At 42.7% G+C, this 25,837-nt stretch overlaps 2 long non-coding RNA genes across 2 annotated transcripts; both read right to left on the bottom strand.

Annotated features, from left to right (window-relative positions):
* Positions 1 to 3,384: 3,384 nt before the first annotated feature.
* LOC134730994 (uncharacterized) lies at positions 3,385 to 6,644 on the bottom strand. Its single transcript, XR_010112991.1, has 2 exons — positions 6,137 to 6,644; positions 3,385 to 5,604 (listed from the first exon to the last, which is right to left on the bottom strand). It is a non-coding gene; the product is annotated as an uncharacterized LOC134730994 (long non-coding RNA).
* Positions 6,645 to 14,144: 7,500 nt separating this feature from the next.
* On the bottom strand, positions 14,145 to 24,065 carry LOC134730995 (uncharacterized). The gene is made up of 2 exons (XR_010112992.1): positions 20,795 to 24,065; positions 14,145 to 19,045 (listed from the first exon to the last, which is right to left on the bottom strand). It is a non-coding gene; the product is annotated as an uncharacterized LOC134730995 (long non-coding RNA).
* Between the last annotated feature and the right edge of the window lie 1,772 nt (positions 24,066 to 25,837).

The following is a 25,837-nucleotide window of genomic DNA, read 5'->3' as shown; positions in this document are numbered from 1 at the left end:
ACTCTGTGTAAGTGGCTTAATTGCTCTGCACCTCAATTTCTTTCTTTCTTTTTTTTTCTCAGCCTCCCAAAGTGCTGGGATTACAGGCGTGAGCCACCACGCCTGGCCTGCACCTCAGTTTCTTTATTTGTAAAATTTATAAAATGAGGAAAACAGTCCCTATCCCCTATGATTATAAAGATTAGTGATAATATTAAGCAAAGCACACAGCACGGCACCTAGCAAATAGTAGATGCTCAATAAACAGAGGATGTGTTGGCAATAGTTGCAGTAGCAAATGTTGCTGCTGTTGAAATTACTAAGAAAATATAAATTTTTACCACTCATGTGAAAAGGCAGGAAGTGGTATATTAATCCTTGATGTGTCTGATTCACAGTTCCCTGGCCAATTCTTGCAAAGGTCTTTCCACCATCTTTGTGCCTCTTCAATGACTTTATATTCCTAAAGTTGAGAACTCACAAGGGCTGTTCACAAACAGGACAAATGCCATGTAAACACACTGTCATTCAGTTGTAGCCACCCAATCCCACTCCTCACCTGGTCTCCCTTTGACTCTGTGTGAAGCTATCCCCTACACTCATCTCCAGCCCTGACTTCTACCCAAATTCACCCACATGTTTCTCCACTTCTTAGCTCAAATTCAGCCACCAGGCCTGGTGGGCACCAGGACAGGCAGGCATGGCTGGATAGAGGAGAAGGTGGCTGGACCAGTAGTGCCTCAGAGAAGGGTCTGTGTTCCTTGCAGAGCAGTTTGCCCATTCTACCTCAATTGGGCCTCAGCACATACAATCGCCATTGCATTATGACTCACACATAAGGCAAGTCATCTTTTAGGAAAGGAAACCAAAATTTGGAAATGAAACTAAGGGCAAGGCAGCCAAGAAACAGGGAACAGAGGCAAAAGGCAGAGAGGCTTATAGCCAGAGACCACAGGACTTGGTGCAAAGGTCTGTTTCTAAAACGAGGGCCAAAATTCCTAAGTGTTAGAAAGGAAATTTTGATCTGGAAAACACTAAATTAAATAGCTTTCTGATGGCGATGCAAAGTTACGAATGACCTCTTCCCACTATGCAACACCTTCTTCCCACTTTCTCCGTTTACTGAACTTTTCTCCTGTTGTTTCTCTCCCATTTCATCTCCAGCATATCTTCACCTTGTCTCTGCTTTCCTACAAGAAGAGTCCTGATACACATTCAACTTTCCCAGAAATGGAGCACTGTGGTTGTAAAGAGAAATAAAAATATGTTCATCATGAATTTGAAGACCAAAATTATCATGGAAATCTTCCACTTGGGGATAAAGTTGGAGTGGAAAGAAAATATAGAGTAAATTCATCTTATTTATTTATATATCAATTCATTCATTTATTTACAAATATCTATTGCCTGCTATGAACTAAGTGTTGTTCCTAGAGTTGGGGATGGCCGGGGGTAGGGCAGGTAGGAGAAACAGACAGAGTCCCTGTCCTCATGGAGCTCACATTCTAGCAAGGAGAGAAAAGACAGACAGTGGTGAGTACAATAAAGGAAATAAAGATGATAGGCAGCATGATGTCACCTAGGAATCAAGAATCATTTGACATACTTAGTTTGAAACATCTATTAGTGATCTCACATAGCAATATCAAGTCTAGAGTGAGGGGAGAGATCAGGACTGAAAATACAAATTTGAGCATTGTCTACAAAGAGATGGGGAAGGAGAATAGAGTTAAGGGTGCTTGCAAGAAAATTTTAAGAATAAAATCTTTCAAAATCAAAGATACAAAGATGAACGAATATAATCTGTCTGTTATGAACTGAATATTTGTGTCACCCCCAAATTCATGTTAGAATCTTAACCCCCAATGTGATAGAATTAGGAGTTTGAGCCTTTGAGAGTTAATGAGGTCATTAATGGAACTAGTCATAAATGGGACTAGTGCCCTTATATAAAGGACCCCAGAGAGCTCTCTGAGCCTCTTTCCACAATGGGAGGATCCAAGAAGCAGGCAGTATACAACTCTTGCCAGAACCCAACTATGCTGGAACCCTTATTTGAGACTTCCAACTTCCAGAAGTGTAAAAAATATGTTTCTGTTGTTGATAAGCCACCCAGTTTATGGTATTTTGTTATAGCAGCCCAAACTAAGAAACTATTATAAGAAATGATGCTTTATGGAGATACCATCTCACACCAGTTAGAATGGCAATCATTAAAAAGTCAGGAAACAACAGGTGCTGGAGAGGATGTCGAGAAATAGGAACACTTTTACACTGTTGGTGGGACTGTAAACTAGTTCAACCATTGTGGAAGTCAGTGTGGCGATTCCTCAGGGATCTAGAACTAGAAATACCATTTGACCCAGCCATCCCAAAGGATTATAAATCATGCTGCTATAAAGACACATGCACACATATGTTTATTGCGGCACTATTCACAATAGCAAAGACTTGGAACCAACCCAAATGTCCAACAATGATAGACTGGATTAAGAAAATGTGGCACATACACACCTTGGAATACTATGCAGCCATAAAAAATGATGAGTTCATGTCCTTTGTAGGGACATGGATGAAGCTGGAAACCATCATTCTCAGCAAACTATCGCAAAGACAAAAAACCAAACAGCCCCATGTTCTCACTCATAGGTGGGAATTGAACAATGAGAACACATGGACACAGGAAGGGGAACATCACACACCGGGGCCTGTAGTGGGGTGGGGGTAGTGGGGAGGGATAGCATTAGGAGATATACCTAATGTTAAATGACGAGTTAATGGGTGCAGCACACCAACATGGCACATGTATACATATGTAACAAACCTGCACGTTGTGCACATGTACCCTAAAACTTAAAGTATAATTTAAAAAAAAAAGATGCTTTATGCTCAAAGGTGTTTTTTGCAGTATTCTAATACCATTAATAAGTGGGAAACACTAAACGTCTATTTGAGAGCAGTTGAATACTTTGTCACAATGAAATATTATGCAGTAATTCGAAGTCTTTACTAAGACTTCTGACAGAAAAGGGATACATTTATATTATAATACTAAGTGATAAAAACTACAAACCTATCTATATAGCATGATAACAATATATAAAAAATATCTATAAAAAAAGAACAGGACAGCTACTCGAGAGGCTGAGGCAGAAGAATCACTTGAACCTGGGAGGCAGAGGTTGCAGTGAGCCAAGATTGTGCCACTGCACTCTGGCCTGATGACAGAGAGAGACTCCATCTCAAAAAAAAAAAAAAAAAAAAAAAAAGAGCAGGAGAAATTACATAAAAGGGTAACCATAGTAATTTTTTTTAAGTCTTTTCTATATTGTCTACAATTCCCATTTTATTAATCAGCTTAGGCTAGGCTGATGGTGAGGCAACAAAAAACACTGGACATCTCAATGGCTTAACACATAAAATTTATTTCTCACCCAAAGTCAGCTGTAAGTTAGGTGCAGTAGATAATAAAAGATAACCATTATTAATACTTTCCCACTCTGTGACATATGCTACTCATTGCACCAACGTTAGGAGTCTAATTCCCCTCCCTTTGAACCTGAACTGGCCTTAGTGACTTGCCTTGACCAACAGAATATGGCAGCAAGGATGTTCCAGGACATCCAGGGGTAGCTTGTAAGAAGCTTTTTGAATCCCATCTTGGTCTCTTGGAATACTCACTCTTGGGATGCATCTGGTGGGAACCCAGAACCCATGCAGTGAGACTCTAAAGCCACATAGGTGCTCCAGTTGACAGCTTCCTTACACTCAGTCAATAGCCAGCATTAATTACAGCCAGACAAGTGAGCCACTTTGGAGATCCAGATCAGATGAGTTGTTAGGGTGACTGCAGCTCCAGTCAACACCTGACGGCAATCAGATGAAAGACCCAAGCAAGAACTGCCAAGCTTAGCCCAGTCAGCCGACACAGAATCATAAGAGATAATAGTAAATTGTTGCTTGAAACTACTAAGTTTTTTGGGGAGTTTGAACACATGGAAATCAATAATCAGAACATCTACTGGCTCTCCAAAGCAGCTGACATCCATGCAGTGACTCAGTGATCCAGGCTGCTTTGTTGTTACAACTCCACCATCTTAATATCTGGCCTCCACTATCACTCTGAAGGAGAAGAGAGAACTGAAAGTTTGCATAGGAATTTTTGCTGCCTTGGCCCGGAAGAGACATATGTCATTTTTGTCCACAGCCTAGTCATACGGCCTGTCTAACTAAAAGGCAAGCTAAGAAGTGCAGTCTTCCTGCACCCAGGAAGGAGAAAAAATGATACACTGGTGAACACTGGTAATATCTGTCAAGCCTGTGCATTGCGTTCACTTTTTAATTGTGAAATATTCCAAACATAACAAAAGTGCAATGCCCAAAATAACAGGCATTCATCTACTCACTATCCAGACATTTAACTTGTACAACCACACATACAAAAAGCTTTATTTGTAAAAAGATTATTGGATATTAAATATCCCTGGAGAGCTTTCTGTGGATGTTGGGTGATAATCGCTGACTAAAGTCTTTCAAAGATTTCAAGTTCAGACTCTTTAAAATCCACTCTCACTCCTCAGCCCACCTTTCCAGGGACCTCACAGTTTTTCTACCAGTACACTCAATAGAGAGTGTTGGTATTTTTTGCCTCCTTGCATCCATTTACTCTTTCTAAAACAACACCCTAATTTTCCTTTGCATAACCATTCAAACCCACTCTCAGCAAGGCAAGCATAATCTGGATGGGATTAATTCCCCCGCAACTCCAGTGATGAGCTGATCTATGCTCAGCAGGGTATCCCATGCTCCTGGATACAGCCACCAATCCCATTAGTATGAAGCCCAGGAATTTATCTGACATCTGAGGGCAGAGAGGTTCTCTCTCTTGCTGTCATGAACAAGGAAACATATGATCCCAGGACTGTTGGCATCTGCTTTGGGACTTTGAAGGAAGACTGCCCTAGGATGCAGTTCATACAGTGGAAGCCAGAACAAAGAGAGGAAAAGAAACAAGATCCTTAATCAAGCCTTATCTAGAGCCTGAACTGCCTCCTGACTTTTTAGGTGAGACCATGAATTCTTTTTATTGTTTAAGTCAGCGTAAGTTGGGTTTTCTGTTGATTTCAACCAAGGCTTCTAACTAATAGTGTCAACACAATAATCCAGTCACACAGAGTCACTTTCAGTTCTCTTAAATACATGTACTTTTTACTTCAAAATATGGTTAAACTCAGCCTTCAATGTGGTTAGGCTGGGCACAGTGGCTCACACCTGTAATTCCAGCACTTTGGAAGGCCGAGGCAGGAGGATCACTTGAGTGCAGAAATTCAAGACTAGCCTGAGCAACACAGAAAGACCCCGTCTCTAAAAAAAAGAAAAATTAGCTGGTTGTGTTGGCATTCACCTGTAGTCCCAGCTACTTGGGGGGCTGAGGTGGGAGGATCGCTTGAGCCCAGGGGGTTGAGGCTGCAGTGAGCCATGATCGCACCACTGCACTCCAGCCTGGATGACAGAGCAAGATCCTATCTCAAACAAAACACAAAAGTAGCGAGTGCAGTCACTTGTAAAAAGCATGATCCAGGCCCCAGTGATCATGGCTGAAGAACAAATCACCATCTGCGGCATCTAGAAAAAAAAAAAAAAACTTTAAAAACTGAGAATATTCCAGCTGTTGAGCATTCCTTAAGTGTTGGCTTGTAGACATCTGTCACTTTTGTTTGTTCGTTTTTTTGGTTTTGTTTTGTTTTGTTTTGTTTTGAGATGGAGTTTCGCTCTTTCGCCCAGGCTGGAGTGCAGTGGCGCGATCTTGGCTCACTGCAACCCCCGCCTCCCCGGTTCAAGCGATTCTTCCGCCTCAGCCTCCCGAATAGCTGGGATTACAGACACGTGCCACCACCCCCGGCTAATTTGTGTGTTTTTAGTAGAGACGGGTTTTCACCATGTTGGTCAGGCTGGTCTCTAACTCCTGACCTCAGGGGATCCACCCGCCTCAGCCTCCCAAAGTGCTGAGATTACAGGCGTGAGCCACCGCGCCCGGCGGACATGTGTCATTTTAGGGCACCTGCCTGAACAAGTGAGCAGCTCTCACACTCTGAGGTCACACCTTCTCTCAAAACTATCTGCCAAGCAGTCATGTTTGGAGCAACTGAAAAGATACCTTGAAGCTGCGTAAAGACCCTCATCCGAGGTCTGACAGCTCGTGTATGTGAAATACGTGGCTAGAAAAGCCTCGACTGAGTCAAAGTTATGCTTCTAACTTCCTGATGCAGTCGTTTGAATGGAGAAGTGTGCGTTCCTCTGAGTATGTGCAACAGAGCTCCAACCAGTGTGGCTGAGTCAACTGGAGAAAGTTTCAAGGACTGAAAAAAAAAAAAAAGAAGGGAAATGGAGAAACAGTTTTCAATCAGAGAAGCAAGACTCTTCCTTCTCCTGTTATAACTCTGTCATCTTCTCACCACATTTAAACAGCTAGAGAAGTCTCCAAGAAATGATAATATAACATTTAAAAGTTGCCAAGGGATGCCTTCCAGAAATAGCATAGTAAGTGGAACATGTGGCTTGCAGTCATCTCAGTCATACAGATCCATCTTTTCTTGGGTCACTATAATTTTTCCCTCTCTCCTTCCTAAATAAGACCCTTCAGCCTTCTTGGTGCTGACAAATATTGAGGTGTTCAAGACAAACTTTTTAAGACTCCAGTAGAAATGATGAATAAATTTGATTAAACATAAAAAGAATTTTTGAAGAGTTGGCAATTTGGCAAGTTGAGTACATGATTTGCTTGGCCCTTCAAATGCAAGCCTATCTCAATAGACACTTTTTTTTTTTAAACGGTCTTGCTCTATCCCCCAGGCTGGAGTGCAGTGGTGTGATCTCAGCTCACTGCAACCTCCGCCTCCCAGGTTCCAGCGATTCACCTGCCTCAGCCTCCCGACTAGCTGGGATTACAAACACCTGCCACCACGCCTGGCTAATTTCGAGACGCTTTCACGTATTATTTTCTGCAAATCTCAGGAGAACATTTATATTAGCTTATTTTTCATTTCAGATCTAATTTGAAGCACTGGTATCAAAGTCCATTTCATAAATCTCAACAATATGTTAAAGAAAACCATACCTGACTTTTTTGTTAATGTTGCTATTTTAATCTCACAGAAAGAAAAATATGGGAAAAGGAAAGAACATAATTATCACCTGTATATACCGGGTGAATGAAAGAGATTATAGAACAGTGGTAGAAAATATATACAGAAAGTCAGCAAGATGACTCATAAGTACAGTCACTGAAATAGCTCAGCTTTTGTATACGGTGTGACAGATCTGCCAACAACTAACTAATGGAATAGAATAATGAATCACTTGGGACTAAAGTTATTTAAAAGTTCCTGTGAAGTACACCTCCATAGGCAGTTCCAGAAAATGCTATTGACTTTCAGCAAACATGGCTTTTGGTATAAGCGGGGAAATCACAGGAAAGTCACTTACTGGTGAACTCACAGCACCAGCTGCTTTTGCGGTCCTGTGGGCCTCCCTCACATTCACCTCCACCTGCCTGTCAGGGAACCACTGGGGTTCAGTGGTTAAACTTCTGGGACCATGCCTCTGGCTAAGGGTGAGGCACCCACTCCCCACCTTTCTCCTTTCTTCTCTTGTGCAAGCCTCAGGCCACTGAGGGCCCTTCTCCCTTTAAAGACAACACCATTCATTTTTTGTTTGTTTGTTTGTTTTATTATTATTATACTTTAAGTTTTAGGGTACATGTGCATATTGTGCAGGTTAGTTACATACGTATACATGTGCCATGCTGGTGTGCTGCACCCACTAACTCGTCATCTAGCATTAGGTATATCTCCCAATGCTATCCCTCCCCCCTCCCCCCATCCCACAACAGTCCTCAGAGTGTGATGTTCCCCTTCCTGTGTCCATGTGATCTCATTGTTCAATTCCCACCTATGAGTGAGAATATGCGGTGTTTGGTTTTTTGTTCTTGCGATAGTTTACTGAGAATGATGGTTTCCAATTTCATCCATGTCCCTACAAATTTTGAGACGGAGTCTCTCTCTGTCCCCTAGGCTGGAGTGCAGTCGCGCCACCTCAGCTCACCGCAACCTCTCTGCCTCCCGGGTTCATGTGATTCTTGCCAATGCCACTCATTTTATCTCTGACTTCTCTTCTCTAGTCCAAGGATGGAGGTGCAGATTGCTTGTCCAATGCAGTCTTTGCTCTTTCCTAACAAAAGCACTTATTTCCTTTCCTGGCTAAGCCTTCACTGCAGATGACCTCAGGAAGGCAAGCAGGGCTTGAAGGCAAGAAGAGTCAATGCAGGAAAGCCTCAGGGCTTAAGAAATCCCGCCAAGTTCTCACCTCCCGGGACCTGGATACAATTCCTGACCCCTGGAAGGTCCCTCAGACTCTGCGTACTCTGCACCTCACTGTATCATAAGCTCTGAGCTCTCCTCTCCCTGGGATGGGGATGGCGCAGAGTTGATCATTCCTCCATGAGACCTCCCTCCCAGCGCTTATACCTGCAGCTCCAGTGGGGACTGAATGATGAGTCAGCTACTATCCCCTCTGGCACCATTTGTCTGAAGTAAATAATTTAATTTTCGAAGGCCCCTAGACTGATGACACATCTTTTTTAAGTATTCCCTACTCCATAGAGAAATGATTCTCTCCAGGATTTTCCTCACACTCCCCACAAAAAATCAGACTAAAGTCAGGCCACCAGGTTTCCAGCCCTTCCTCTGCCACTTGCTTACAACCTGTGTGACCTCCGGCACATCACTGAACTTCAGTCAGTCTCAGTTTCCTCACCCGTAGGACTGTGGTGGTCTCAAAGAGATTGTCTACTCAGCACAGGCCCTGGTATACAGTGAGAATTAACACCAGGAGTCTTGCCAATATCTGCTGGCCAGGATCCAGCACCTAAAGGGGCAATGCCTGGCCTGGCAGTGGGCCATCTGGACTTTGCTCCATCGTGGCAACTGGCGTCCATTCAGATTTGTCAGCCCATGGGGCATCCTGGTTGCTAAACATTTTTAATCTTAGTGCTGTTTGTTTTTAATCTTAATGTTTGTACTGTGTGTGCTAAAAGCAAAGTCACACAGAGAAATATATACTAATGGGTCATCAAAGCACTGGGGAGGAGAGAGAGGAATCAGCAGGAGCATGGAGGGACAGGAGGGAGCAGGATGGCAAGGTGTCTTTTGTCTGCAATGTGGTAGGCAAACAGGATCTTAATGGCTTATGGTGTAACAGAGGAGTGTAGGGAATATTGTTGTGTTGGTTTCCTGTGGCTGCCAGAACAGATTGTCACAAACTGAATGGCTTAAAGACAGCAGAAATCTACTCTCTCATAGTTTTAGAGGCCAGAACGTTCAAGCTCTCTCTGAAGTCTCCAGGAGAGAATCCTTCCTTGCCTTTCTAGCTTCTGGTGACTGTAGGAGTTCACTGGCTTGTGTCAGTGGAGCTCCAGTCTCCCCCCTGTGTCTCTGCATCTTAAATCTCCTCTGCCTTTCTCTTATAAGGACACCTGTCACTAGATTAGGGCCCACCCTAAACCCATGATGATCTCATCTTGAGACCTTTCATGTCATTGTATCTGCAAAGAACGGTTTTTTAAATAAGGTCAAATCCACAGGTTCTGGGGGTTCAGATTTGAACATATCTTTCTGAGGGCCACTATTCAACCCATTACAATTACATACAAAAGCAGAGGCCTTTGCACACTTAGTCTTTAACTTAAGCACATATGCAAAGCCCCTTCGGCCATGTAAAATAGCATAATTAGGTTCCAAGGATTAGGAGGTGGACACCTTTGAGGGGCCATTATTCTGTCCGCCATAGTTGGAAGCATGGGTTTCTTTCTAAGAACAGTAGGAATCAATGGGAGGTTTTAAGCAGAGGAGTGAAACCAGCAGAATCAGGATGCAAAAGCAGAAGAACCATACTGGAAGCAGGGACAAAAGGCTTATCCATAGCTGGAGGATATAAAGTGAACATAGGAGCCCACTAAACAGTATTTTAAAACTCATATAATATATGGTCATTTGTATGATAATGGTAAATAATATGTTTTTATTCTTTTATAATCTGGGCTTGGTCTTTCTCAGTTAATCCTCTGAGGTTTTTATAAGGTCCTGAGTTCCAGGACCCCTTTGGTTATTGTTAGAGGTGGACAGCTGGCCATGGTGGATCCCAGATGACTATTTTGGTTAAGATACTGGTGCCCACGATGAGCAGGCAGGTGTGTGTGTGCCTGGAGGAATGCTGCTTTGGCAGGCACATTTCCACAACACCTTACCAAGGCACTACCTACACGAGCAAGATGCTGGAACCATCTCAAGAACAAGCAAATGGCTAAACAGCAAGAGGAAAGAATGTCATCAAACTATAATCCAGGAATGTGCAGTATGTGGCTTCTTGGAACCACTTTATAAACACCAAGTAAAAAGAGTGCACAGAATCGATCATACTGAGATTACACGTGTATTTAAAGGATACATATGTCAGTAAGGATTTGAATAGAGTTTTATATTTTCTGTGATGTTTGTGAAGTGTATTCCAACTTGTCTGTGCATCTGGCAACAGCTTCCTGTCTCTGATCTTGCATAGAGTTGCTCAGAATTGCCTGGAATGCCTTCCAATGACTCCTTTTGGCTTGCCTCTTCTTGCTCCTGTCTTCACTGGCCTTCTAATCTCATTCCTCTCTGCTTCATCTCTCCCTACCTATCTCAATGCTACTTGTTAGAATAAAAGTCTTGAGTTCGCTGGCTACCCCCTGGCTGCTCTGGGTGTCTTGGCTCCCCTGTCATTAAGTGTGGGTAAGAACCTCTGGCTTCCTGCCCAGGCCTTTAGGGTCAATCAGGCCAGGCCAGCCCACAAGGCTTCACCTCCAAGGAGGGGGATCAGTGAGTTGGGATGATAATTCCTTTCTAGCAATGCATTGCTTGGAGAAGTTACAAGTGATTTACCAATCAGCATAGGAAAGACTGCATTCAGCCAGAAATTTTCCATAGCAACAGAAATCTTGGAGCTGACTCTGAATTGTGGGATCCAGAAAGGACATTATCCAATAACACCTTGATGGAGCAAAATAAAGAGGGGAGGCAAATTTTCCTTCAGAAGATTGGATAACAACATGGTTCTAATGTAGAATTATCCATTATATCAATTTAACAGTTACAGAGGAGGCAGAAGAACATAAAAATTTAAAAGCACAAACTCTGGGCCCAGATTTTCTGGATTCAAATCCCAGCTTTGCTACTTACTGGCTGTTGTTTTTGAATCAGTGGCTTAACTTCTCTTTATCTTTGTTGCTACACCTCCACAATCAGGATAAGAATAGTATCTGCCTTATTGGGTTTTTTGAAGACTATAGAAAGCACTTAGAATAGTGCCTGGAACATAGAAGCACTCAATGTATGTTAGCTAACTTATTTTTACTGGAATATGTCCAACACTGTACATCACTGATATTTGAAATGCCTTTGCTAGCCCATCTGGCTTCTTAAGTAAGTGGCACCCATGAACCATACCCTACAGAGCAATGAAATTGTGCCTGTAGATAAAGAGCTCCACAAAGGCATCTTGACAGTTGCTGGGTAAAAAGCTGAAGCATGTTCTGCCTGGTGCAGTTTGTTGGTTAGGCGAGATACTAATGAGATCACAGCTGTAGAATTAAATACATTCATTCTGTTCTGTGACTCCAAACTAAAGTATTTGCTCCTCCAACCATCTCTCAGGCATATGCCACTGCTCCTAAGGACAGCCAGTCACCATCATTGGCTATTATAGGACTAAGAGCACCATTATTGGAGAAACTGCCACAGGTCCACAGATAACACATAATGGATCATTAGAATATTCCTCCTAAATTAATAAGAATGCTTTTTACCACAATCCAGGGGATCAAATTAAGGTAATTCAAAGATGATAAAGAGGAGAAGAATACTTATAAGAACATACTGGTACACAACTTCACAATTTTTTTGTAAGTGTAGCAAAGTATTCCATACAAAGAGGCAGAAACAGACTCACCTGCATGATCTTGGATAAGTCATTTTCACTTTACCAATCTGAATTTCAGTTTCCTTATCAGCAAAGCAGGCAGGGGCTAGTCTAGGTGACCCAATGTAATCACAAAGGTCCTTATAAGAGAGAAGTAGGAAGTCCAGAGTCAGAAAAGGAAGATGTGATGATATAAGACGAGGTCAAAGTGATATGGGGTCATGAGAAGACAAATGGATAGACATATGGGTTCATCATGAAGGTATCTCTCTCTCTCTCTCTCTCTCTCTCTCTCTCTCTATCTAATGCTACATCTCTATCTATGATTACATTTTCTGCAAATCCACCCATTTATACATCTTATCATGGAATTGTAAGGCATTCTCTGAAGAGTACAAAGATTTCCAGATACTCTTGCAATGGATAAACAGCCTGCATGGGAAGAAGTTAGATGAAGCTAAGAAAGAAGTTTGACTCAGGCCGTAAAGACCATACAGACCTTACAGACATCTCTGGATATTATTCTGTTGGCAGCACAAATCCATCAAATGTTTTACATTTGTTAATCATTTATTTTGTTTTGTGAATTCTAAAAAGGTTATAAAAGGACATGCCTGTAAAATTATGTTGGACAAATAGACTTTGATTTATATTGCCCAGCTAATTAATATTAAAGTTTTTGGAAGGACATTTTTAACAAGTGAGCTGAGAAGCTTTGGGGGGATTTAGTCTGAGGCGTTTGTTATCCTGAAAGAGCTTGGAGCTGGGAAAAATCCTGCAAATGGGATAAACTGTAAATTGTTTCTATATCTAACTCCACCCAAACATCACAAAATTTTTCACATATTGAGAAAAATGAAAAGAATAGTACAATGAATACCTGTATTCCACTTAGGTTCAATGATTAAAATGTTGCTACATCCACTCTATTTATCTATCTATTTTTATTGTGGTAAAATATACTTAACATAAAATTTACCATTTTAACCATTTAACTAATCAATATTGGAATCCCTGCTTTCAATTCTTTTGTGTACATACTCAGAAGTGGAATTACTAGATAAAATTGTAATTCTACATTTAATTTTTTGAGGAACTGACATACTGTTTTCCATAGCAGCTGTACCAATTTACATCCCACCAGCAAAGCACAAAGGTTCCAATTTCCCCATATCCACGCCAACACTGGTTGTTAAATGGACAGTTCAGTGGTCTTAAGTACATTCACACTGTGTGCAACCATCGCCACTATTCATCTCCAGAACTTTTTCATCATCCCAAGCAGAAACTTTCTACCCATTAAACAATAACTCCCAATTTGTCCCTTCCCCCAGGCCCTGGTAAGCACTGTTCTACTTTTTGTCTCTAGGTATTTGACTATTCTTCATACCTCGTATAGGTGGAATCATGCCATATTTGTCCTTTTGTATCTGGCTTATTTTACTTAGTACAATGTCTTTGAGGCTCATGCATAATATGGCATGTATCAGAATTCCATCCCTTTTTAAGGCTAGGAAATATCCCATAGTATGTATGTACCACATTTTATTTAGCCAATTATTAATCAATAGATATTTGGGTTGTTTCCAAAACATTCCAAATAGTGCTGCTATGAACATGGGTGTAAAATATTTGAGTCCCTGCCTTCAATTCTTTAGTGTACATACCCAGAAGTGGAATTACTAGATAAAATTGTAATTCTATATTTAATTTTTTGAGTAACTGCCATACTGCTTTCCATAGCAGCTGTCCATTTTACATCCCACCAGCAAAGTACAAGGATTCCAATTGCCCCATATCCCACACCAACACTGGTTATGTACTGGTTTTTTGTCGTTGTTGTTTTTCTATGGTAGCCATCCTAATGGGTGTGAAGTGCCAGCCGATGTTTCCAAGATCATTTGGGTGGGAGGACTTGCCAACACAGCCTAACCAAATTCATGTGGCCCAGACAGTTGAATACTAGGAGGGCATCTTTCTCCATCTACTTCTGGTACTATCGAAGCTCGTAGGTCACAAATCCAAATGACTCCAGGTCATTCAGTTATACCCTCCCAAGCTCCTCTAGCTCCTGAAAGGCTGACTCATTCTGTGCCTTACATATGTCCTTGATGACTTCCTTGGTACCTTTAAAAACTCAATAATCTGTACTTACATTAACATTTTTAAAAAACACTTTTTAATAATAGCTTTATTCAGATACAATTATCATAAGATAAAATTCACCTTTTCAGAGTAACACTTTTTTTTTTATTATACTTTAAGTTCTAGGATACAAGTGCAGAACGTGCAGGTTTGTTACATAGGTATACACGTGCCATAGTGGTTTGCTGCACCCATCAACCCGTCATCTACATTAGGTATTTCTCCTAAAGCTATCCCTTCCCTGTCCTCCTACCCCTCGACAGGCCCCAGTGTGTGATGTTCCCCTCCCTGTGTCCATGTGTTCTCATTGTTCAACTCCCACTTATTAGTGAGAACATGCGTTGTTTGGTTTTCTGTTCTTGTGTTAGCTTGCTGAGAATGATGGTTTCCAGCTTCATCCATGTCCTTGCAAAGGACATGAACTCATCCTTTTTTATGGCTGTATAGTATTCCATGGTGCAGCCACATTTGCTTTATCCAGTCTATCATTGGTGGGCATTTGGGTTGGTTCCGAGTCTTTGCTATTGTGAACAGTGCCGCAAAAAACATATGCATGCATGTGTCTTTATAGTAGAATGATTTATTATCCTTTGGGTATATACCCAGTAATGGGTTGCTGGGTCAAATGGTATTTCTGGTTCTAGATCCTTGGGGAATCACCACACTGTCTTCCACAATGGTTGAACTAATTTATACTCCCACCAACAGTGTAAAAGTGTTCCTACTTCTCCACATCCTCTCCAGCATCTGTTGTTTCCTGACTTTTTAATGATTGCCATTTTAACTGGTGTAAGATGGTATCTCATTGTGGTTTTGATTTGCATTTCTCTAATGACCAGTGTTGATGAACTTTTTTTCATATGTTTGTTGGCCACATAAATGTCTTTTTTTGAGAAGTGTCTGTTCATATCCTTTGTCCACTTTTTGATGGGGTTGTTTGTTTTTTTTCTTGTAAATTTGTTTAAGCTCCTTGTAGATTCTGGATATTAGCCCTTTGTCAGATGGATAGATTGCAAAAATTTTCTCCCATTCTGTAGGTTGCCTGTTCACTCTGATGATAGTTTCTTTTGCTGTGCAGAAGCTCTTTAGTTTAATTAGATCCCATTTGTCAATTTGGGCTTTTGTTGCCATTGCTTTTGGTGTTTTAGTTATGAAGTCTTTGCCCATGCCTCTGTCCTGAATGATATTGCCTAGGTTTTCTTCCAGGGTTTTTATGGTTTTAGGTCTTACGTTTCAATCTTTAATCCATCTTTAGTTAATTTTTGTATAAGGTTTAAGGAAGGGGTCCAGTTTCAGTTTTCTGCATATGGCTAGCCAGTTTTCCCAACACCATTTATTAAATAGGAATCCTTTCCCCATTTCTTGTTTTTGTCAGGTTTGTCAAGGATCAGATGGTTGTAGATGTGCGGTATTATTTCTGAGGCCCCTATTCTGTTCCATACACTTTTTTTTTTTTTTTGAGATGGAGTCTTGCTCTGTTGCCCAGGCTGGAATGCAGTGGCATGATCTCAGCTGACTGCAAGCTCCGCCTCCCATGTTCACGCCATTCTCCTGCCTCAGCCTCCCGGGTAGCTGGGACCACAGGTGCCTGCCACCATGCCTGGCTAATTTTTTGTATTTTTAGTAGAGATGGGGTTTCACCATGTTAGCCAGGATGGTCTTGATCTCCTGACCTCATGATCCACCCACCTCGGCCTCCCAAAGTGCTGGGATTACAGGCATGAGCTACCGCGCCTGGTCCATACACATATTTTTAAAGACAACTTTCTGGTTCCTATGATTAAGATGGTTGCCCCTAGGCCAGGCAAGGTGACTCATGCCTGTAATCCCCGCACTTCAGGAGATCAAGGCAGGAGGATCACTTGAGCACAGCAGTTCAAGACCAGCCTGGGCAACATAGCAAAACTCCATCTCTACAAAAAATACAAAAATTGGCCAGGTGTGGTGGCTCACGCCTGTAATCCCAGCAATTTGGGAGGCCAAGGCAGGCAGATCACGTGATCAGGAGTTCAAGACCAGCCTGGCCAACATGGTGAAACTCCGTCTCTAGTAAAAATACAAAAAATTAGCTGAACGTGGTGGCACATGTCTGTAATCCCAGGTACTCAGAAGGCCGAGGCAGGAGAATTGCTTGAACCCAGGAGGCACTCCAGCCTGGGCAATAGAGCCAGACTCCGTCTCAAAAACAAAACAAAACAAAACAAAAATTAGCTGGATGTGTTGGCACGCACCTGTAATCCCAGCTACTTGGGATACTGAGATGGGAGGATCACTGGAGTCCAGAAGGTTGAGGCTGCAGTGAGCCGTGATTGCACCACTGCACTCCAGCCTGGGCAACAGAGTGAGACCCTGTCCCAAAAAAAAAAAAATGCCCCTAAATTCAGGGTCACTTTTTAGAAGAGGAGTATTTTGTGACAGAGCAACAGTGTGCTATACCTCAGCTAGACATCTGCTTACAGGCATGGCCAGCTGTCTTGGTCAGGCTCTCTTTGTTGATGGAAACAAAGACTTATTTATTCCTTAGAAAAAGGCCATTTATGATAAAGATCTTTGTGAACAGAAGCTAGGAAGCCATCTGGAACTGAGGCTACTTTTTCTTTCTCTTGGGCTACGTGATCTCTCTCTTTCTCTCTCTCTCTCTCTCTCTCTGTGTGTGTGTGTCTGTGTGTGTGTGTGTGTTTCTCATAGCATCATTGCTTCTCTGTGCACTTCTGTTACACTCAAAAATTTGACTTGCTCTTACCCTCCATGGCCCCAGTTCTAATCTTCTCTCTTTCTGGGCATCCTTTTGTTTCCTGATCCTGTCACTAACAACTTTATTCTCTCAGAGAGAAACTCTGGCTGCCGCAGCTCATCTTTCCCAGCCAGGCCACATGATCAGTGCTGACCAGCCAATGTAGTGCTGCTCGAGGGTCAGGTGCCCAGCCTGGAACAATCTACTTTGCTGTGAGGGGGCTGCAGTCACATAACAAAAGAAACACAGAGGAAAGGGTGAAGAGAGCCCAATGGCAACTGCACACACAATGGAGTGTGTTACAATGGGATGAGGAAGCCAAAGATTAGGAAGCATGACTCTTTTAGAATGGGCAGTTATAATGGCCTTTGCTCCAGAGGGGACGCTATATCTTCCAAGGCTGTTCACTACATAAACATCCTTAGACGAGGCTGAGAAAGACAGTCCAGGACAAAAGGAAAGTCAGTACCTTTGTGTTTAAAGGTACTGACTTTGTGTTTAAGTGCAACTGTAAGATGCCTACTTTCATTTTATTCTTTTAAGTCATAGAAATAGGCCAGCCTTTGCCTGGGCCCTTGTAGGCTCTACTTGGTAAGCGTCGACCAGCCCTACCTAAAAGAGTACAGAAGGATGTCCACCTGGTTGAACCAAGCCATCCAGAATGGTAGGGAAGGCACCAACCATAGGGACCTAGCACAGGGAGTTACAAATGTAAATGCGTACAGGGGCCAGGCAAGTAGGTGTGTGAGCGAGGTGACTAGATATAAGAACTGGGAGTAGTGGGGATTGCAGAAGATAGGAGAGGCCATGCTCTATTTGAAACTGGCAGCCAATACTCAGTTCCAACTGATTATTTCCACGGAAGAATGAGGATCCCAAGTTGTTTCACCTCTTTTTTCCCAAAAGAACTAGGAAATGTGAATTTTTATGTGCTATATCACCCAACCTTTAAATGCTGGTAATGAATTAGAATTTAAAATACAGCTGCGGTGGCTCACAGCTTAATCCCAGTACTTTGGGAGGTGGAGGCAGGAGGATTGCTTGAGGTCAGGAGTTTGAGACCAGCCTGGGCAACATAGTGAGACCTTGTCTCTATCACATTAAAAAATAAAAATAAAATAATGTTAAGTGGCCAAGAGAAAACCCGAAGAAGCAGTGGTTGGAACTGACGGAGCAGCCTTATAAAGGAAGAAGCAGGCTCTGATAGACACCTGATCTCCCCCAAGTGGGTAGTTAAAGCCCTGGTTGATCACAGCCTTAATGGTAAGCCCAATCAATTAAGAGAACAAAAAGCTAGGGATTGTGGAGAGAACTCTGCTAGAATCACAATCCTGTCCTCTTGCCCTACTCCAACTTCTTCTCCAAGAAAGAAAGAATAGCTTATTTTATTGGGAGTTCAGACAAAAGAACCATGCATGCCCGGACTGGCTCACTCCTATCCTTCTCTTTGAGATTTGCCTATCTCCAAAGAAAGTCACTGGATGTCTATGCCATATGTTTTACAGCAGCCAATCTACATGGCAAGAGGGGCAGGAGGTCAGGGAACAGGGTCCTGTGGGCTGTTTAACACTACCAGAGACCATGACACAGGGTCAGCCCCTGAATGTTACTCAATATGAACTTTTCTCAGTAATAAAGCTGACATTTTATTTGCCATCCTACTGATTTTTGAGTCAATTTCTCAATTGTTTCTAAATTTGGTTAAGAAAAAGGTGTGGCATTTATTTATCCATTCCAACTCAAACAGGCATTATTATTATTTCCACTTTACAGGTGAGAAAACAGTCATTGATTGATCGAGCTGTATCTGGCCCCATACTCTGTTCCTAACAACCACCAGTACAGTAGATTTTTGCCTGCCTGTCAGCCATTTCTCCCTCTTCTGGTATCAACAGGTTGATTTTCCTTGGAATTTCCTCCATACATTTGACAGGGGTAAGGTTGACTCACTCACACCTAAGGGCTGACCAATCAGAGCCACAAAACCACCTGAACACTATGATTGGCTCAGGAACAAACATGTGACACAAGCTTGGCAAAACAGAGTCAAACTTAATCTGGCATAATGCTGGGGGACAAAAGTGCTCTCTTTGCATCGGGGTCACCAAAATGAAGGGCTAAAAGCCTGGAGTTGCCACCCACCATCTTGTCGTCATAAGGTACATGAGACTGTAGAGCCTGTAGAGAAAAAAAGGAAAGCAAAGTTGGTGTGCGGCTGTCAGTTTATTGCCTCTCAGCTCCATATTTACCCTTCATCGTTTGTTGAGCAAAAATCTAGCTGGGCCCCAAAGTATTTTTTTACTATTTGTCATGTTATTAAACTTTTTCAGTAGAGGGCGCTGAAGAGACACTGCAGAAGACATACAGTTTGCTTCCTGGTTCCAGTGTGTTCACTGGGAGCATGGCTGCTTCTCCAGTGTCCAGCTCTTGCAACACTGACAGCTCCTCTAGCACCTGGCTCCTTCAGTACCAGCAGCTTACCAGGGCACCTCCCTCAGGTACCCATGGGAAATAGTTTCCCATGAATTGCTTTCCTGAGCATCCTAGAGATGAATTTCCAGCAAGTTCCAGGGAATAGATTTCTAGCAAGTTCCACTGACACTGCATAACAGCAACTCCTCTGTCAATCAATGAGACACAGCCATGTGCTCTTTGACAAGTTCTGGGTCTCAACCCAGGGGGTCAGGAGTGGGGGGCCAGCAGTAGCAGATTCTTCCTTAGGTGCTCTATCTCAGCCCTAGGAGAAGTAGTACTCCTTAAATCTGCTATTCCTGCATTCTTTCAAATTCTCTTTATTTCTTACTAGCCAATCCACTGTTATCCCAGCCCCCTGTTAATAGTTAATAATTCTTTAGATTGGCTGGGTGTGGTGGCTCCTGCCTGTAATTTCAGCACTTTGGGGGACCAAGGCATGTGGATCACCTGAGGTCAGGAGTTCAAGACCAGCCTGGCCAACATGGTGAAATCCCCAACTCTAGTACAAATACAAAAGTAGCTGGTTTGGTGGCGGGCACTGTAATCCCAACTACCTGGGAAGCTGAAGCAGGAGAATCACTTGAACCCGGGAGGTGGAGGTTGCAGTGAGCCGAGATCATGCCATTGCAGTCCAGCCTGGGCAACAAGAGTGAGACTCCATCTCAAAAATAAAAAAATAAAATACTTTTTTAGATTACACTTTTCCTAATGTTCAAATGATCACGTGGCTGCTCTCTCTTGATGGAACTGTGAATGACACAGATGGCAGGTGACACCAGGCCCTGATGGCACTGGCTGAGCCTGGATCCAGCTGGGTCAGAAGCTGCCTCTTCCTCTGCACTTTTCAGTTACAGAAGCCAATTTTTTTTTCTTTACTCGAGTCATTTTGAGTTGGGTTTTCTGCCTCTGTTAAACTGAAGAATCCTGATTACAGAAGCCACAAAAGGGGAATGAACAATTAAGATAACAAGAAATGTTTACCTAGGAAGAGTCATCTTCTGAGGGGATGATATGAAAACTATGCATGTGTCCATCACGTGAAAGCAGAATTTCAACGTTAGGGTGCACTTGAATTATATGACTGTAATATAATTTGTCATATGATGACCGAATTAGGGCCAAGGGGTGGAAGTTACAGAGACAGTTCATCATGACAGCATGAGGAAGAGCCTTCCAGCAATTCAATGTTCAATAATGGAATGAACTGTCCTGCCCAGCTGTGAGCGCCCTGTTTCTGGAAGTTTGGAGACAAGGAGTGCCCGCCACTGTCAGGTATGTTGTGGAAGAGGTGATTGCATTGGGTGGGAATTGCAACCAAGTAACCAATAAAGTCCCTTCCAAATCTAAGATTCTACTATTATGCTTGCAGAAATTCCTTAGCCTAAATCCCATTAGATGGTCCCAGCTAAGAGAAAACCAGACAAGGGCAACATTGTGCATTATGTGACTCACTTGGGAACTGAGGGTGCTGCCAGATGTTATCATCAGATGCAAAGAAAATGGACTAAGTCACCAGATAGGGGTGTTTAAATAAAGCCTTCTTTGCCCTGTTAAGAACACAATGTATTGCAGGCAATTACTATAAGTAAAATCATTCTGAAAATAAGCACATTAAACACTTGGTTTTAATTTGACTCAAGCATATTTACCTTGAGATTGCTTAAACAAATAGGTAAATTAAAAGTGCTCTGAGATTGGCTTAACCCAAGAAATGGAACATTAAGCTGGGAGGCAGCCAACACTGATTCTATTCCCGCTTTTTACGGTGACCTTGGGGTGAGGGGGGTCGGGAGGGAAGAGAGCAAAATAACTTGGTTTTGCTGAGCTTTGGTTTGTCCAACTGAAAGAACAAACAAAGTAATAGGCACACCTACTTTACAGAGTATGTGAAAGTTAAACAGGAAATGTCTACAAAAATAGAAAACAATGTATTAGTTTATGGACACAATGGATATTTTGAGTCAGAATCTTCATGCAAAGGTTTCTGGGTATAAATCATACTGGAAGCTGCGTCATTTAGCCAATACTTCCCAACCCCTTCTGAACTAATATAACTTCTAAAGATGTCCAATCCAAAACTAAGCTAGCTCTGGCATACAGGATAAATTGGTTTAACATAAACAAACATAGAAAGTGAAACTAAGACCTACAGTAAATCAGTAACACAGTATATTCAAAGGCATAATATATTCAGGAAGCAGAGGTAACTTTGCCTCTGACATGGAGTAGCCCTCTAGACCAAACATTTCAGATCATTTCCTTTTCATTATCAATAACTTTTTCCTCTTAAGAAGAAAAAAATCCAGCCATACCTCCACCACAGTTTTTGTGGAGCGGAACCTGCTTTGAAGTTAAATTATTCACTTTGTCTTCTATGTACTGTTGTTCTATTTATTTAATTTTTTTTTTTTTTTTTTGCATGCAGACCGCATCCTGAGGAGGAAATCATTTTTAAAACCTAATTCTTACGGGTATCCTCATTTCAGGAACGTTTGTGATTGCTCGTTTATTCCTTACACAGCATGAACTAAGGCAGGAAATGATTAAGAGGGGAGAAAGGTAGGGAGAGCCCTGGATTGAGTCCCTACTTGGTTTAAATCAATTTCTAGATGAGATAGGCTAATCCATGTTCAACTCACTCCAAGCCTCACGTATGATTTAAGCATCATTATCTGTAGCCCAGACCAGCACTAAAGAGCCTAGACACACCTGCGCATGTTCTCCCAAAGCCTGGGCCAATGAAAAGGCATCAGAGAAAACATTTAGAAGCTAAACTTCCATTAATGAAGGATTATTTTATAGGCACTTGCAGATGCCGTATTATAGGAAACGATTTAGTGATGAGACAACAGTAGTGGGGTAGTTAGGAATGAGAAGAGCTGAACTTCAACATGGCTTTGTGTCCCCACCAAGCCCCGGTAAGATGAAGGCTGAAGCTCCATAACTGGGAGTGAGTAGAAAGAAAAAGTAGAACATCCAAGAAGAATCTAGTCTCCAGAAGCTACTGCTAGGGGAGCTCTCCTCTCTGCTAGGGGCAGGGGAAACACTAGGAATCCTTTGTTTATTCTTTTTCTTTCTTTTTTTTTTTTTTTTAATTTTGAGATAGGCTCTTGCTATGTTGCCCAGGCTGATCTTAAACTCCTGGGCTCAAGGGACTCCCCTGCCTCAGCCTCTTTAGCAGCTGGGATTATACCATGCCTGGTATAAGAACTCTTTACGCTCAACCCCTTACATGAACTATCAGCAGTTTTGGCCAGATGACAGAAGTGGGTGCAGGCAGAGAATATGGAGGAAGGCACAGATGAGAGTAGCCATTTTTTTTCTTTTCTTTTTTTTTTTTCCAGCTGGAAGCCTGAGAGAATTGGTGGTCTCTGGTGGTTGCCCAGAAGAAAGAATATACTCTGAAAGAGAAGCCAGCTTTTGTTTTGTTTTGTTTTGTTTTTTGAGACGGGGTCTTGCTCTGTCACCCAGGCTGGAGCACAGTGGGGCAATCACAGCTCACTGCAGCCTCAACATCCTGGGATCAAGCAATTTTCCCACCTCAGCCTCCAGATTAGCTGGGACTACAGGCACCTGCCACCACGCCCAGCTAATTTATTTGTAGTAGAGATGGGGTTTCACTATGTAGGCCAGTCTGGTCTCAAACTCCTGACCTCAGGTGATCTGCCTGCCTCGACCTCCCACAGTGCTGGGATTACAGGTGTGAGCCACCACACCCAGCCTAGAAGCCAGTTTTTTGTTTTTTGTTTTTTATGTTTTTGAGACAGAGTCTCACTCTGTCGCCCAGGCTGGAGTGTAGTGGGGCGATCTTGGCGCACTGCAACCTCCACCTCCTGGGTTCAAGCAATTCTCCTGCCTCAGCCTGCCGGGTAGCTGGGATTATAGATGCATGCCACCACGCCCAGCTAATTTTGTATTTTAACATGGCAATATGATCTACTTTGAATTAGATCCAGTACTTTTGCAAAATGTTCATAGAGTTTTTAATAAGACTTAGTTTTTTTGTTTGTTTGAGACGAAGTTTCGCTCTTGTCGCCCAGGCTGGAGTGCAGTGGTGCGATCTCGGCTCACTGCAACCTCCGCCTCCCAGGTTAAAGCAATTCTCCTGCCTCAGCCTCCTGACTAGCTGGGAGAGATTACAGGTGTGTGCCACCATGCCCGGCTAATTTTTGTATTTTCAGTAGAGACGGGGTTTCACCATGTTGGTCAGGCTGGTCTTGAACTCCTGACCTTGTGATCTGCCCGCCTCGGCCTCCCAAAGTGCTGGGATTACAGGCGTGAGCCACTGCACCTGGCCAAGACATACATTTTTAGTAGAGACGAGGTTTCACTATGTTGGCCAGTCTGGTCTTGAACTCCTGACCTCAGGTGATCCACCCACCTCGGCCTCCCAAAGTGTGGGGATTACAGGCGTGAGCCACCAGCCTGGCCAGAAGCTAGTTTTTAAAGAAAATGGATCACTCCAGATTGGGGTATCCATTGCTTTAAACATCTTTCCCCCAGTTAGGAACGCTCCAGATGTAGCAGTAGAGATTCATTTTGCTTACTCTGTTAAGAAAATTCACTTTTGGAAAGCAAAAGGGACTCCAGATCAAAACATCACCACCAAGACATGAGCTGCTCTCAACAGAAACCTGTTACAAATGAGGAGCTGTAGAAAATAAGGAAACTCCTCTCACCTTTCTTACTGTTGCGTAGCAACCCCAGACAAAGGGGTCCAGAACCAACCACAAATCTCCCTCAAACTGCTGCATGATACCTTCTGCTCCAGTAGGCCTAGAGATCCCTCACTAGCCACAGATGAGGAATTTGCAAGGTATCTGACAGTCATCAGATCCTAAGCTTGCCAGTGCCTTTGCATTTTAGAAGTTAGGTCGTTTGGGAGCATACCAACTTCTAAATGCTTAATTTTCAACTGAAGAGCCAACAATACAGGCAGAAGATGTATTCTGTAACTATATTTTATTTTATTTTATTTATTTTGAGATGGAGTTTCGCTCTTGTTGCCCAGGCTAGAGTGCAATGGCGTGATCTCAGTTCACTGCATTCTCCACCTCCCCAGTTCAAGCGATTCTCCTGACTCAGCCTCCTGAGTAGCTGAGATTACAGGCACATGCCACCATGGCCGGCTAAGTTTCTGTATTTTTAGTAGAGACAGGGTTTCACCATGCTGGCCAGGCTGGTCTCAAACTCCTGACCTCAGATGATCCACCCGCCTCAGTCTCCCAAAGTCCTGGGATTACAGGCATGAGCCACTGCGCCCGGCCAACAGTATTTTAATGTATACTATTCTACATCTATTGTCGAACATTTAGGTTGTTTCCAATTATCTGCTTTTACCAATTAGGCTGTTACCAATAAGCGGTGTACTTTTGCTACATGAAATTGAGATGTCTTAATTTATTCTTTTGTTATTCATTCTTAGTCTCATTTCATTTGTTGTCAAGGAATGAAGCCTATACCATTCTCCATTTGGAAATTTGAGGCCAGGGGCATCATGTATTTTGGTAATTTCCCATGGACACTTGAAAAGTTGGGACGTTCTCTCTAAGTTCATAATGTACATTTCCAGCCAGAGATAAAAACGTACAAATGAGTCTGCTCATTGGCCCAGGGGCCCAGAGAGTGTGCTTCTCTCCTTAACCCCCTGTTAGGCCTCATTAGGTAGGATCCCACCAGCATTGCTGCTGATGAGCTGCTAGAGGTCCCTGCCTAGCCCCTGGAGGTCTCCTCTCTGAAATTGTACAACATCTCTGCCTCCACTTTGGCAATTACAAGGAAAATGGCAAACACAGAACCAACCCCTTCCTGCTGTGTTTCTTGTGAGAAATTCACAAAAATCAGAATTGCATGTTCTTGCCCCATAGAAACTCAGGTAATGAACCTGGTATGGCAGTTTTGAAAAAAGTCAGTGTGGACTAAGGGCTGAGAGAATGATACAGGTGAAAACATGGTGATACGATCTGCTTTGAATCAGATCCAATACTTTTGCAAGATGTTCATAGTTTTTAATAAGACATACGTACTGCAAATATTGTCAGAATGAATTCAGACTCCTCTACTTACTACTTGTACAGCTTTGAGGTGCAATTTTTACATCCATAAAATGAGAAGAATGATACTAACCTCATCAGGTCACAGGGAGTGCTCAATAATATTAATTCTCTCTTTCATCAGCTATTGTTTCTTGCTGTATTAACTAAGGACTCCTTTTCATCCCCCCATTCATTTTTGTCACTTAGATTGTTTATAAAACCCGAAGGTGCTTTCAGATCTGGACTTGTGGAGTCCTGGCCAGTGACTTGCCCCAGGCATTGAGGTGATGTTGCAGGGAGGCGGAGAAACAGAACTTCTCTGCCTGACCTCCCCAAAAGGCCAATAATTTTGTTGAAGTCCTGTCTGCAGTGCCTCTTGCCCAGCAGTCTCCACCCTCCTGGCTGCTCAGCCAGTGCTCTCTCACTCCAACTTTCCATACCCACTGCCCCTAAACTTTCA

Source organism: Pan paniscus, chromosome 7, assembly GCF_029289425.2.
Source record: "Pan paniscus chromosome 7, NHGRI_mPanPan1-v2.0_pri, whole genome shotgun sequence".
NCBI lineage: Eukaryota > Metazoa > Chordata > Mammalia > Primates > Hominidae > Pan > Pan paniscus.
The sequence above is the reverse complement of the archived record's forward strand: the minus strand, read 5'-3'. Positions and strand labels throughout refer to the sequence as shown.